This window comes from Oreochromis aureus, linkage group 1 (genome assembly GCF_013358895.1).
Source record: "Oreochromis aureus strain Israel breed Guangdong linkage group 1, ZZ_aureus, whole genome shotgun sequence".
Lineage (NCBI taxonomy): Eukaryota > Metazoa > Chordata > Actinopteri > Cichliformes > Cichlidae > Oreochromis > Oreochromis aureus.
Window position 1 is genome coordinate 12,792,453 of NC_052942.1, and position 14,763 is coordinate 12,807,215.

Consider the following 14,763-nt stretch of genomic DNA (forward strand, 5'->3'; position numbering starts at 1 on the left):
ATTTTTCCTTTGGTTTTGTAATAAAGGAATATTAGAAAACTTATAGAAAAACAACACTTTAAAAGGAATGGAAAATAATTAAACTCTGGACTTCAAATTGCTGCTCAGAAAAACACATAAATACCTCTGTGAGTATAGAATTATCTCCATCTTCCGGACTGATTTTGATGATAGTTATGTCTGTGAAGGTTCTCAGTCATCCAGGTCATCGTAGTCAAAGGAGTTTGCAAAGATGATAGTTATATTTTTGCTTCTAGCTCTATGTGGCTGTAGTATGCCCTTTGGAGCAATAAATGCAACCAAGCTACCATATCTTAGTTTAGTGGTTTATCATTGCTAACATCACCAAGTGTTAGATCCCAGTTACAAGGAAAGTCTAAAGCAAGTGAAGGAAGTAAAGGAAAGGAAGTCTGGACCGGCTTTCCATCTGAAGGTCAGAGTCTGGTCCTTTTCCCTAATATGTTAATAGAAACTGATAGTAGTCGGTGTTGAAGAGACTGGCCTAGCTCTAACTGCCTATGTCCTAATGCCAATCCCACTAAAACTCTAATGATGCAACTCACTAGCAAACCTCGAGTGCAATCAGCTGCCACACCCGTTAGCGGCAGCTCTCCTCATTGATCCTTGCACTTGGAAAAATTGCTAGGTTAAACATTAGTGACCAGCAAACAGCCCCCAAGGATGTGTTCAATTCAAGGGCTGGAACAACCCATTTAAACTATTTCTGAGATGTAACATAAAAAAACAAGTTTTACCTTTGTCCACAATGTTAGACTTTAAAACCAAATGGGTATGGTAAATGGCCTGTATTTGTATAGCGCTTTACTTAGTCCCTAAGGACCCCAAAGTGCTTTACGCTACATTCAGTCACACACACATTCACACACGGTGTGTGTGCAAGCTACATTATAGCCACAGCTGCCCTGGGGCGCACTGACAGAGGCGAGGCTGCCGGACACTGGCCCCACCAGTAGGCAACGGGTGAAATGTCTTGCCAAGGACACAACGACCGAGCCAGGGCTCGAACTGGCAACCTTCCGATTACAAGACGAACTGCCAACTCTTGAGCCACGATCGCCCCATGTTATATTTAGGAAGTTTAGCAGGGGTAAAGCAACCGAACAAATACTAGGAATCATGACATGTGATATTCACTCATAGAAAACCTGTCATTTACTTTCCTTGTAGCTAAATACAACCGTGTTATTATATCTTGGTTTAATGGTCTATCTTTGCTAACATTCCCCAACTAAACGATCATATAGCTAAAACTATATAATATATAGTCAATAGAATTTTTATTAGATTAGATTAGATAATTTTTTTTAAGTAATGGCAGTCCTAGATAATTTTTTTTAAAAGAAGGAAAAAGAAATATGTTGGTGTTGCCATGTATGATTTGGTCCATTTGTTTTTGCACAATGGTAGCTTTGCCTTCATAAACCACCACAGCGGATTTTATATCATGCAGTCAATATGTGATTGAAGTGCAGATTTTCACATTTGATTGAAGGGATAACAAAAATGTTGCATTATCTGTTTAGCACTTACAGCCATTTTGAAACATGGTCCACAGTTTTGAGAGGGTCAAAATAAAACGAACAACCTAAAATAATTTCAAATATCATTGTTTTTAATAATGTGATGAATACTGTGATGACCCTACCCACTCAGCCTTCTCTGTTCTGCCTCTTTCTGGTCTTGTGTTGAAGGCAGCAGGTTGTGAAAGGCAGATATTGAGAGACAGCACATCTGTTGGCACTTGGCTAATGGTTTAAAACGGCTTGACGCTAATGTTTTCACTTCTTTCCAGCAGGCAGGAGAACAGTTGGTTTGGGTTTGGCTTTGGATTAACTTCACTTTTCTTTCTTTTAGAGACCTTTGCAACATATGTGAATTCACACTCTTCAAGTGACTGATCTAGCCATTACATTTGTATTTCTTTTAATTTTAATTTAATTACAGTTTTATTCCTCTAAGACAAATTTATATATATATCTCCCTCCCTTTGTCTGACCTTTGGGCTGGTTCGTGACAATATACTTTGCAGTCAATGACTGCCTGAACCCACAGACACCACCAAATGCTGTCTTTCCTCTTTTGAGATGCTCTGCTAGGATTTTACTGTAGCCACCTTTATTTGTTGCTTGTTTGTGGGTCCCTCCAGTTTTGTCTTCAGTTACTCAAATGCATGCTCTGCTGGGTTGAGATCAGATGACTGACTTGGCCATTGAAGAATTTCCCATTTCTTTGCCCAGAGAAACTGCTAGGTTGATTTTGCAGTTTGTTTTGGATCATTATCCATTTGCGCTGTGAAGCAGCATTTATCTGAATCTCAGCAGAAAGTATAGCCCTGTAAACTTCAGAATACATTCTGCTGTTCCTATCAGCAGTCACATCATCAATGCTAGTGACCTAGTTAAAATGCCTATGCCATAACACTGCCTGCACCCTGTTTGACAGATGATGTGGTATGGATTTGATCACCAGAGGTTCTCTTCCCATCATTCTGGTATAGATTAATCTCAACTTTATCTGTCCAAAGACACAATTTTTTCAGAATTGTGGAAAAATAACAGGGCCTTCTTGATCCTCAGTGTAGTCAGTGGTTTGCATCTTGGTGTAAACACTTAATCGTTTCCATTCTTGAAGGTCTGTCTTGATTGTAGTTTCACAATGTCTCCTTAAGAGTGTTCTTGACTACACTTGACTTCTTGACTAGAAAGTATGAACACTTTTGAAACCAGTGAAATAACTCTGCAGTCATCCACTGTAGTTGTCTTCTGTGGTCTTCCAGGAATTTTGGTGCTGGTGAGCTAACTGGTGGATTACTTCTTTTTTATGAATGCACCAGATTGTTGGTTTGGCAAAGATGATATTCATGTTCTGGGAACATGAATATCAGCACAAAGAGAGTCATCAGCTAAGATAGAGTACTTCACTACAGACCGACGTAGGGGACACAGCAATGTTGCCTTTGTGAAAAAAGAACACCTCATCAACAAAGGCAAATGCCATTAATTATTTAAATGATGTCTCAACTGACAGCAGTTAAATTTTAAAAAATATATAGAGTCTGGTCACAAAGATCTTATAAACAGCCTAAAATAAGCCAGTTTTGTGCAGCTTAAAGTGTTGTAATGTGATGTGATGTGCTGGTTGTGGTTTGCTTACTTTAGGTGATCCTGTTCATTGACTTCTAATTCACCAAAACAAAATGATTTCAGTATTCAAACCATAATGAAAGAAAAACATACAGGCTCTTTCCACACAAAAAACAGAGCTGACTGAATTTTTAACATATTTTTAGATGAAAGAAGGGCTGAAGATGTTGGCTTGCTAATCTTAAAAGTAAATTTAAAAAAATAGGAAGAATTTAAAATAAAAGAAATCTGGATCCCTCTGAGTCCACTAAACTATTAAGCACCAGTGGACTGGTGAATCTATACCTGATTTTAATGAGCATCCACAACTAGGACAGCTAAAGCTACTGAGACTGCATTAGTGCCCGTTAAGTTAACTGCGGGGATATGCGACACTCACAGAGAAAATGTGAGAATGCTCAGATGTTTTTTTTTCCCCCATCAGAGAGTGGTGCAGTCTTGCATCATGCATGTGCTGCACTCTGGGTTCTTTTTGCCTATGATGATATCATCTTCTTTTATTCTTTCTCACGTTGTACTTCATAAGACATGGGATCAGCATATAGTGAAGAGGACTGGATTTCTCATTTATTTTAATGCTTTACTGAAATACCCTCATGCAGTCTCTTGTAAAAGATATTAGAGGTCTAAGAAAACTTAAATAATCTCATCTAATGTAACACATCTGAGAAGTTCATCAGTGTTTCCTCATTCTAGTGAAAAATACTGCAGTGCATTCTGCCTCCGTCATTTACAATATGTCGAACAGTTGCTTTATAATTCTTGTGTCCTTTCTCTGCATCGCACACACTTAATAGGCAACCTGAGGCTGTTTTAGCTATCAACTGATGCAGTTCTCCACATTTTTCTTGAGGCAGAAGTACGTGCAGATTGTAGCAGTTTGGCTTTTGATTAATGCAGTGTTGACTTAATAATAATCACTTGGTCACTTATGTTCATGTTTTAGTATTTTATTTCAGGTAGTTTTTAAAAAATGATTTGCCTAATGTTAGTTGCATTAATAATAATAATAATAATAATAATAATAATAATAATGATGATGATGATGATGATGATAATAATAATAATATGTAAAATGGGTTTCAAGTTAGTTAAAAGGTATATTAACTTTAGAAAAATAAAAATGCTTATTTTATTTTATTTTATTTTATTTTATTTTATTTTATTTTATTTTATTTTATTTTATTTTATTTTATTTTATAGAGAAGCAGACTGTCTCTCAGACTTTCACACAAACCCTAACAAAAACAAACGCTTCGCTCCAGCCGGCTACTGTGATTGGTCCGTAGACATCCCCGAGTTCTCGCCCTATCTCGCGATGCCAAAGATTCTTCCCAGTGAGAAGCAGACGCTGAACTGTATTCAGTCGCTGTTGTGGCTGGGAGGCAGCAGAGTCAGGCAGTATCTTTCGTTGACCGTGATCCAGCCAGAGGTAAAGCAGGAGTCTTTTAAACTGACCGACAAAGCGAAAAGAAGCTACTGACGTGTCTGGCCAAACTCCGACTTTGCACGACACCTTTCATCCTCCAGGTAAGGTTGCTACCCTTATCGTCCTGTTGGCTCCCGCTGTCCAGACACTCATATGCAGGGCTAGCTGATATTTTCACAGTTGAGTTTTACACCAGCAAAGCAACATTTAACCCCCCCACCAATCTTCGCGTCCTCTTCTGTCACATTTTAAGTTATCCTCGTAAAGCACTTTGTCGATAAGTCATGAAGAAAGCCTCCAGCTGGTCGGCGTGTGTTAACGGAACCAGAGGGGGGGAAGCAGCAACTTCAAAGCCCACTGTCGACTCTGTCTCTGGAATGCATATCCCTGTTAGCTTGTATGCTAACGATACATCTGCTTAGTATAAAGTGGCTTGGCTGGCTCACTACCTAGCTGGCTAATTCGCTTGCCAACTCAACACAGTGATAATAGTTCTGGGTCACTGTCCTGTCGATGAGGCGGTGGTGAGTTGGCGAGGCGAGGGAGCCATGGCAAGCTTTTTGTGAATGAAACTGACAAACTTGTTCACCGGTTAGCTAACCTGCAGGCATTGATACTTAAAGCGACAGTTCTGCTCTTGGTTTATAGTACCTTGAATAATTTTAAACCCATAAGTCTTTGCAACAGAATAGCGACTTTTAATGCTAGTACCTCTTAAGGTTAAAAAGAAGGTATCTTTTTGTGCACAACCTTCTCTACAGAGATGATTTTACTCCACACATGCCTCTAGCTGTGAGTTTGGTGTACACTAAAGATAAAAAACCAGCTATGTGTAAAAAGGCTTTTGAGGAGTAGAGAATAATCAGAGATTGAACTTAAACAGCCTGAGCTCTCTGCTGTGGTAACTAAACAGCTGTTAACAGTGCGCGTTTGTTATGGATCTTCTTTAAATGGCATGGGGTGATTTTAAGGAACTGATATGTCCATCTTGTTGGTTTTTCTACATACTCTAAAAATGTGTTTACTCCAGGCAAGAAAAGTTACGAGCCAGACAAAGCTGTCGGAGGAAAGGAAAAAGTTCTGCAGATTATTTGGCCACAGTTTTAAAATTTAACTCTTAAAACATTTCTATATGGGCATTAATTTTATCTGTGCTGATTTTGAGATCATTGTCACCAAATTCATAGGTTTGGTCAGGCTCTACAAAGTACACATTCATTGTAAAACCAGACACAATAACATAAAATAAGCTATATTATAGCAGTGACCGTGTTATATGTAAGATCCTGGGTGTGCCTGTTTTTCTCCTTGACGTGCTAGTCATGTAGCCCGGAATGATGAGGGGGACTGAAGGAGAATCTTTTATATTTTGTTTTTGTCTTTTAATGTTTTTTGTGATTGCCCAGAGGAACAATTATTCCTGTAATAAATGCCTGGTTGTTCAGGAAAATTTTTAAATAAGTAAATTTTAAAATGCATTTATTTGTTAAATGGTGGTTGCATTGTTACTTAGCATTAAGACTTAGTCTGTTGTGTTTGCATTATACGGTCAAAAAAGGCGCATACGCCTGTTGAACTGAGCATGGAATCTGGCATATGCACCAGCTGCCTCTTTAAATGGTGTGCAGACTCTGCCTACATGGTGTACTGCATGTGTTTATGCAAGTGCGTGCCAGTATTCAGGATCTCCTACTAAAAATCTCTTCCCACTTTGGGTGTGTCTCTTCCTTTCTGTTTGATATGATGCCGAGAAAGAGCCAGCCAATACCAGTCTACTCCACTTTTGAACAGTTTTCTGCACTCTAAGTGTTAGAATAGGGACTGATCTTTAGTAGACTTATATAATATGTAAGTTCAAAAAAGGATGTTTCTGCAAAAGTCTTAAATGAAACAGCAGTTGTCAGGTGTGTTTCGTTCATGCCGTACTGCTCTCTGCTCCCGGGTCACTGTGCAGAATTATGAACCAACACTCCAAATATGATCATGGTCAGTCCTGTGTTGCCAAAGCAGTTTGACCTACCTAGGCGTAGACTAAGTGTAAGATCTTTGAAATCATCATTTGGCATTTGGTGATGAGACAGCAGGACATTGTTTTTAAGTATTAGAGAGAGAACTGCAGCGGTTCAGACTGTGTAGGTTATTTATCCTTCCGTGAACTACTGCCGGGAGGTTCTTCTCAGTTGTTACTGGTTGTACCCCTCAAGGCGTACTGGATTAATTGATCACTTAATGCCTAGTATGTTACAGACCTTGACATGCGCTATTGCGTTGAAATAATCAGAATTATTCTCTTCACCTGTGAGATGTCATAATGTTTTAGCTCATGTGTGTTTGACAGTTTAAAGTGAATCAAGCAGTTTAAAGTGAATCCTAGCACAAATAATAGGAGCTGATGGCACATCCATTAAGAATGAATATTAAGGGAGGTGAGACCTACTGTCTTCAGTAATTAATAAAAATGCATATTGATTTGTACATTTTTTTTGTAATTGTTGGAGCAGGAGTAGATAGCTGTTTAAAACTCTGTTATTGCTGGTCACCTGTGGTTATTCCTCTGAAAGTGAAGATAACTCTCTTGTATACTTTGCACCCTGTTGTATATTCTCCGTTGTACACAGCAATACTATCATTCCTAAACTAAATCCTGTCAGTATATCTTCCTAGCTGATTTATGGCTCTAGCTTTAGTCTTATTGATCTAGCAGGCAGTCATACTGTGTATCGATTCATTTGTGTGAAAATGAGGATTTTTCTCTAAAGGAAATTAAAATCCACTTATCTAAATGTAAATCAGACTTATGGCATACAACCTGATTTACATTTAGATCGATGGCCCCTACACTATGTTCATTCCCATAAGCGTTGTTTGTTTGTTTGAGGTTGTGAACACATCAGAAGACATTTGTGTGGCACGATTTTTCTGTTTTAAACAATAGATTTGCAGCTAGGGCTGCGTGATATGACCATAATCTCATATCCCGATATAAGACATTTCTCATACTGATAACGATATATATCACAAAATCATTTTCTGTGAATTCTGGGCAACTAGACTTGTGTGAAGTGTTTTCAGCTGGGTGTTGTGTACCTGGAGTTAATTTTTTTCTTATATTTTAGATATAAGTTGTAATGGCCGCCATTTTCTTTGAGAGTCCTTATTACACGGCGTGCTGGAGGGAAAAGCTTGTTCTAACGTTTGAGTGTAAGGTTTATTTTGAGCACCTGATGGCTCATTTTTGCTTCTCATCCATAAACTCTGTCCATACTCTTTCACGTGATTGTTGTGTAGGTGGTAGAAGAGGTTTGTCGTGTTTGCGTCTGAGGTAGGGACCGGTTTGCGGCATAATTTGCATAGTAAAGTTTTCTGGTCCGTGCCAGAGTTTTCATAATCAAACCATGTCCATGCTACAGGTAGCTGCTCGTTTAGGAGGAAGTTCCTCGATTTGACTGGTCCTTCTGTTTGGCACAAACGATAGATGTTTTAATTTTGTCATCCAATATATTTTGTCATATCGCACAGCCGTATTTGCAGCTCATGTTCAGTGATGAATGCCCTTACCTTTATATGGGTAAAAATCTTTGAATTTCATACTTTGTTGAAATTTCTACATAGTGGACTTATCTTTGTTTTTTTTTCAGTCAGTAAATGTAAACTGTGGACGCCATATAAAAATGAGATTCTGGAAATCCCTTTAAAAGCATTTGCAGAAGCAGGAAATTCATCATAGTAAAAATTTACCCTTTATGTTGTTGTTGATTTGAGTGCACTTTCAGTTCTGGCATTGAAAATGTTGACATGACACAGATGCAGTGGAAGCCCCTGAAAATGTAAAGTTGTAGTTCAGACTTAAACTGAAATACGTTGTGCAGTTATCCAGAAACTTTATCACCTCATTGTCGTTGCTATTCTGTCAACTTTGGCAATTGGCATTCATCCCCTTCTAAAGCTTGGGGGCTACGTGGTTCCACTTGGTGCTCTGATTTTACATAAAGTAAAGTATTAGTGTTGGTACATTTTTCAACACAAATTAAAGCTTGCTTATTCAGAATTATAGATGTTTACTACAAAGGCAGTTTTTCCACATGAATTTTGGGTAGTGTCAAGAGATTATTCTCAGACAAAATCTCATGAATGGAAATTGAGCATTTGGATTACGGTGGTTCTTGGGTTGGGCATCGAGGATGTACAACACATGAATCCCACTGATTCACTGTGAAGTTTTTGGACACATGGCTGCACTATTAGGCTCCGTTACACACACTCTGTAATCAGAAGCTGGCAGGGTTAAAAGTGTGTTTAGTGTCCAGTCTGACTGATTCAGACATTTGCGTTCTTATGTACACCGCTGGGTGATATCTGGAAAACGTCAGGGCTGCTGCATATGCGTGAAAACTCATTTAGTGACTAAAGCTGCTTAAACGTTACCGGTGCCTCAGTCTGTGCCAGCCAGCTGGTGGGAGTAAGCAAATAAACAAATGTGAATTGGTGCCAATTAATAGAAAAGAAGTAGTTTATATATTGTTGTTTAAAAGCCAGCGAGGGTGTATAGAAATGTGCCTACATGGTTAAAGAAATAAAACCATATTCCGTGGAGCGTGAATTCATACTATTTTTGAGCTGTGGCAGATTGCAGTAATGCTGGCAGAAACTGGCAGTGTGCTGATTACAGTCAGCCAATCAGAACAGAGAGCTGATTTAAAAAAATAAAATCCTATAGAAGACAGAAGATGGTATATACTAATATTTGTACAAATATGTGATCACTGTGAATGAAATTTGCAATTTAATCATTTTCGATCCAAACAAAGAGCAATAAAATCCATGAAGCACTTTCAAAATAATCCCTCAGTCGCTTGTGTTGATCAGACAGCTTTACCTGGCTGTCTTAGATGCATTATAGCCATTTCTTGATGTGATGCAAAATGCACCTTCTCATAAGTTACTCCTTCAGCATGATTGTGTTTTTTCCACTTTTCCACTAAAATATTCAGATATGCATGCACCCTCTGATCTCTTAGCATGTTCGCGTTTTCTCCAGTTTCTGGTGTCCTCTGACAGAGCCTACTCACCCAGCCCACAGAACACCAGAGCTGTTGTTCATATGCTAATCTACTGCACTTGCAACAAATTCTTTCTGAACTCTTTGTTGAACCCACATTCCTCCATTTAGTCCATTGTCTTCAGTAAATATTAAACACAGTGTCCCGTCTAGGGCTATCTGCTGAATTCGGTATCCTGCAATTTTATGTCATTGTGCTTTGATTTATTGTTGACGTCTGTCCTTCCACAGCCATTTCGGTCTCTTTTCTGATGAGTGCCCTTAATCAGCACATTTCACCACACTGCCTGGAACTGTCAAGTGTCCTTGTGGCTGAAGTAGAAAAGTGCAGAAAGCTGTTAAATGATAACAATGTTTTATACTGAAATCTACTCATTTGTCATTGTTTTTTTTTTTGTTTTTTTTTGTGGTAGGGGTTTCACGGAGAGGGAGTAAAGTGGAAACCAGATATCTATGATGCAGTCTAGTGCTGGGCAATATGGAAAAAATATTTATCACGATATGAATTATTTTATATCACGATATACCACCTGACCTGTGGTCATCTGGAAAGTATGCAGTCTGTAAACAGCGAGTGGAGAGTAGAGCAGGGCGATATGACCAAAAATATTTATCACGATATACATCTGAAAATTTGCGATAACGATATAACTGACGATATAATTGACACTAGACAAAATCCTTTACAACTCCACAACTTTGATGGTTTTTTTGCACTAATAATGTATTTTCACTTAAACAAGCAGCTGTTTTTTATGTGCATTAAAGTTATATAAAAATGTAACAGTGCAAATTCCTTGCTGACAGTTTAACCAAAAGGCATTTCCAGTGGAAATTGGCCGACATATCCTCAGCATAACCATGTATAATATCCACAAAACTTAAAAAGAGGTTATACACACACAATACGGTAATATTATGTTGAAGCACAGTACGTATCACTCCGCGAGGCGCCTGCCTACGATAGCCTTAATGCTCCGACAATCCATCAAGCGGTGCGGCTTCGTAGCTTAGCAAAGTCGTACTAAAACATTTGACAGATTTTCGAGCGCCGTGTACCACATAAAATCGTTTCGAGGTCAGTAAACCCAACCAGAATTCATACATAAGGCACACGGGATTATACGGGGCACTGTCGATTTTCAGAAAAATAAAAAGGATTGATTTTAAGTGTGCCGTATTTTCCAAAAAACACGGTAATAACGACGGCCCGCTAGCATGCTCTACCAAAAATAGTGCTTTGTTGTGTATCTGACAGACGAAAGCTAAACCAGTTCCACACCACTAAAGTTGCAGCATTTTGGTTCATCCGTTTCATTTAACGATCCACTTTCGCTCTTCTCATTCTGCGTCGCCGCCATGTGCGTATGTAAACATAGGCACTGCGCATGCGCGTTTTACCCATATTCTATCGCGATATTTCATTTTCCTATCGTTGCCCAAAATTACACCGGTATTACCGTGAACGGTATGATATGGCCCAGCCTTAGTGGAGAGAGTGCAGTCTTTGTTTTGAGTTACCGTAAAGCATGTCGCAAATCCGGGTGCACGTAAAGCAGCACCATGTCGCAAAACCACAAGACGGAGTTTCTTTGCGAAAAATATCATTTTTTTTATACTTTTAACTTTATGCAAGACAAAATAGAGCCAGAGCTTATCTTTACATTTTACATGCTGTAGTGCCATTTGTGGGAGCATTTCAAGTTGCTATACATCAATACAACCATTATAGCCCAAATTTTAATAATATGTATGCATTAAGTCCATAGTAACTACATAAATTGCAAAAAAGTGCAATAAACTACAAAAAAATTGAAAATCGTTATTGTTTTTTTTTTTTACATACATTTCTAGTTAGAGAAATTTAAGAGGCTCTTCCCTCAAAACTGTAAATACAAAAAAGTTGCACAAAATAGTTTCCAACCACGAGAAATTTATTTTGAGTGTCTTCATAGTTTTATTTTTGAGTTACACTAATTTTTATGTACTACAGGAAAAATGAAAATAAATATTATAATGCAAATTTGCAAAAAAAACAGCATGTGCATCAAAATAAACTATTTCCAACAGTGTAATTTGACTCCTAAGCATCCCAGAAACGATACAGAAAAGCATAAAGTCAAACATGACTTTTAAAAACACCAACATAGGCTTTGAAGGTAAAAAACTACATTTTGCGCGAAAATGACGTCACTTCCGGTTTCGGACAGGTAATGGCGGAGATGCGATAGTTCGCGCTGACTTATATTCTAAAGTAGGAAGTCTTATGAACAGCTGATCGGATCGGCAAAGCGTGTTTCTGGAATATTATCTTTTTTGTTGCTGCAAGTCTGGAATATTATGTTTTTGTTGCTGGAAGTGCTTTTTATGCAATTTTTGCAAAGCTATATGTGGAAGGAAACCGTGACCTAGGGCAAGCTAATGGAATAAGATGTAAGTACAACTCCTACGGTTTCATATGCAAAAAAAATTATTGCGCTACCTTAAGTGGTTCCAGTTCTACAGGGATTTAAAAATAGTTAGGCAAACGGAGTGTGCCTGTTCTGACCGGTTGTAAAGGGTTAATGATATATTTTATGTAATAATTTATAAAATTAGGGTTAGAAACAATAGAAACGATAGAAGACAAATGGCACGATAGACACTTTTCTATCGTCCACACGGTATATATGTTGTCATATCGCCCAGCACTAATGCAGTCATCATTATGCTTAAAATTGAGACCAATCTGAGACTACTTGTGTTTGATCTACCTGCTGTTTGTATTTTGCTGTTGTATGTGAATAAATATCATTCCCTGTTATTTTACTAGTTTAAGTCCAAGCACGTCTATCTCTACAAAAGACTGCAGCAGAAGAGATCTAAAGGCTGGGTAATATCTCCCAGAACTTGTTATTAGGACATGTGGTCCAGCCTCATTGAAAATCAAGTGTTTATAGTTGTGAGTCATACAGAAGGGGGAGGGTTGTGGAGATCAGATATTGTTCAAAAACAGCCGCGACGGTGGGCATTTCCAGGCAGTCACTCTAGAGAAACATGCGTGTGATATGTGCCGGTGTGGTGAGTGAGGAAAGAGGGCTGGATTCAAAGGTCCAGGCAGCTTTTTCTTCATCTCCACACAGCTGGCTAGTACAAAATTTCAAGTTTCTGTCAAATTCATTTATGTATTTTAACAGAGCGCAGATTTTTTTTTTTTTAATGCAAAGCATAATTTATTAGTCTTTGCACACAATATCAAGTTAAAACTAAAACTGTGGATTATCTTTCAATTTACACACAGTAAAAAACTTGAGCTGTCACTTGTGAAGGCATCATGGCGGAAACAAAAGAAATCAGTTTAGACTTGAAAAAAACAATTGTTGATGCTCATGAAGCAGGAGATAGATATACAAAGTTATCACATCATTTCAAAATGTCAAGAACTGGAGAGATAGAAGTGTCGTCAAAAAATTCAAATTAAGCCACACAGTACAGAACAAGCCTGGCTGAGGTATGAAAGGAATGATTTCAGATACTCTGGAGAGAAAACTAATGAGAGATGTGTCTAAAGAGACCAGAACAACTGCCAAGACTTGAGTGAAAGACTTCGGCAACCAGGAGTTGTAGTCTCAAAGAAGACGGTTACTAAAAATCCTAGAAAGGAATGTACTGTGAGGTTGCATACCAAGAAAAACTCCACTTCTGCAAGAAGAGACACCTTCAACCCTGAATGAAGTATACTCAGGGCAACCTGGAGAAGGATTATGCATACTGGAAGCTCATCCTTTGGTCAGATGAGATGCCACTAGAACTGTTTTCCAAAAGAAAGGCTGCTTATGTTTGAAGGAAAAAAAAAAAAGGGAGCGGTGCACTATCCAAAGAACATCGACCCCAAAGTGAAACATGGTGGAGGGAGTATTATGATATGGAGGTGCTTCAGTGCATCTGGAACTGGGAATCTCAACAAGGTAAAAGGAATGAATGAATAAAGAAGGATATGTGAGATTTTGAAAGAAAACCACAAATAGTAACAAAACTGGGTCTGTGTTGTTACTTTGTCTTCCAACACGACGTAAACCCCAAACATGTGTCAGCCCTGGTCAAGAACTACCTCAAGAAGACCAAAGGAAATGTTATTGACTAGACTGTCAAAACCCTTATTTGAATCCCATTAAAAATCTTTGAGGTGAACTAAAGACCAAGGTTCATGCCAGACCATCGAATCCGGAGGAGCTAGAGATTTGAATGGGCAGCAAATGCTCAGGAGACGTGTGTAGGACTTGTTGAAAACTATAATAGATGACTGCAGGCTGTTATCCAGCAACAAGGATACGCGTATGACTGTTAGCATCAGCTTATGAGTTGGACTCTGGTAGTTTTTGGTTTTTGTGAAATTTTGTTTCTCTGTGCAAAATAGTGTAAGCAAAATAAAACTCAAGATGTCTGGAAAAACTCTGTTAAAATTCCTTGCTCTGCTTAACAGCAATAATTTAGTTCTTTGTAGCATGTGTGGTGTTAAGGTGATATTTTTCCATCAAATATGCAGCTCACTCAGACCACACATCCATGTAATATTTAGGTGTTTAACTGTATAACAGTCATCAACCTGACTGTTTAGAGCTGGTTGTGTGGCATTTCTTCAAAAATCTCTGCTGTCTGAGCAACAGTTGATTTCAGACTTCCGCACAAGTCCTCCCTACAGCATGGCAAGTCATTGTATTTTTTTATTTTTTATTTTTTGCCTTGATTATCGCAACAGTCAGTGTGATGAGTCATTCTTACACGTTTCTCATGGTTTCTGTCAGAAACACAAGTGATGGGGAAAGCCAGCGCAGATGGGGGAATATTTGCCACATGTATAAAGGACTTCTTATGCTTATGGCAACTATCATTGTCAGCATGACATCTAGTGAAGTGCAGCCACACTTTGAACATTTAATTCTCTATAATTGCCAGTAAAATCAGTGTTTGTGCAGTGCTTTTTTTTTTTTTCTTTTTTGCAAATTAATCACTGAGTTGGTGAGATAACTTGTCTCCAGAACAGTCCTGTCTTTTAAGCTTAGCAACTTAAAAAATGTAAGTATTTATAGCATGCTTCTGTGGTGTTTATTGACCATTCAAAGCACTTCACA

General features: G+C 38.3%; 1 protein-coding gene across 1 annotated transcript in view; it reads left to right on the plus strand.

The window, feature by feature from the left end:
- Positions 1–4,480: 4,480 nt before the first annotated feature.
- Positions 4,481–14,763, plus strand: part of glceb (glucuronic acid epimerase b) — a 55,867-nt gene continuing 45,584 nt past the window's right edge. The window contains exon 1 of the mRNA XM_031744439.2: positions 4,481–4,694. The gene's annotated coding sequence lies outside the window, so the exon portion shown is untranslated. The remainder of the gene's footprint in view (positions 4,695–14,763) is intronic.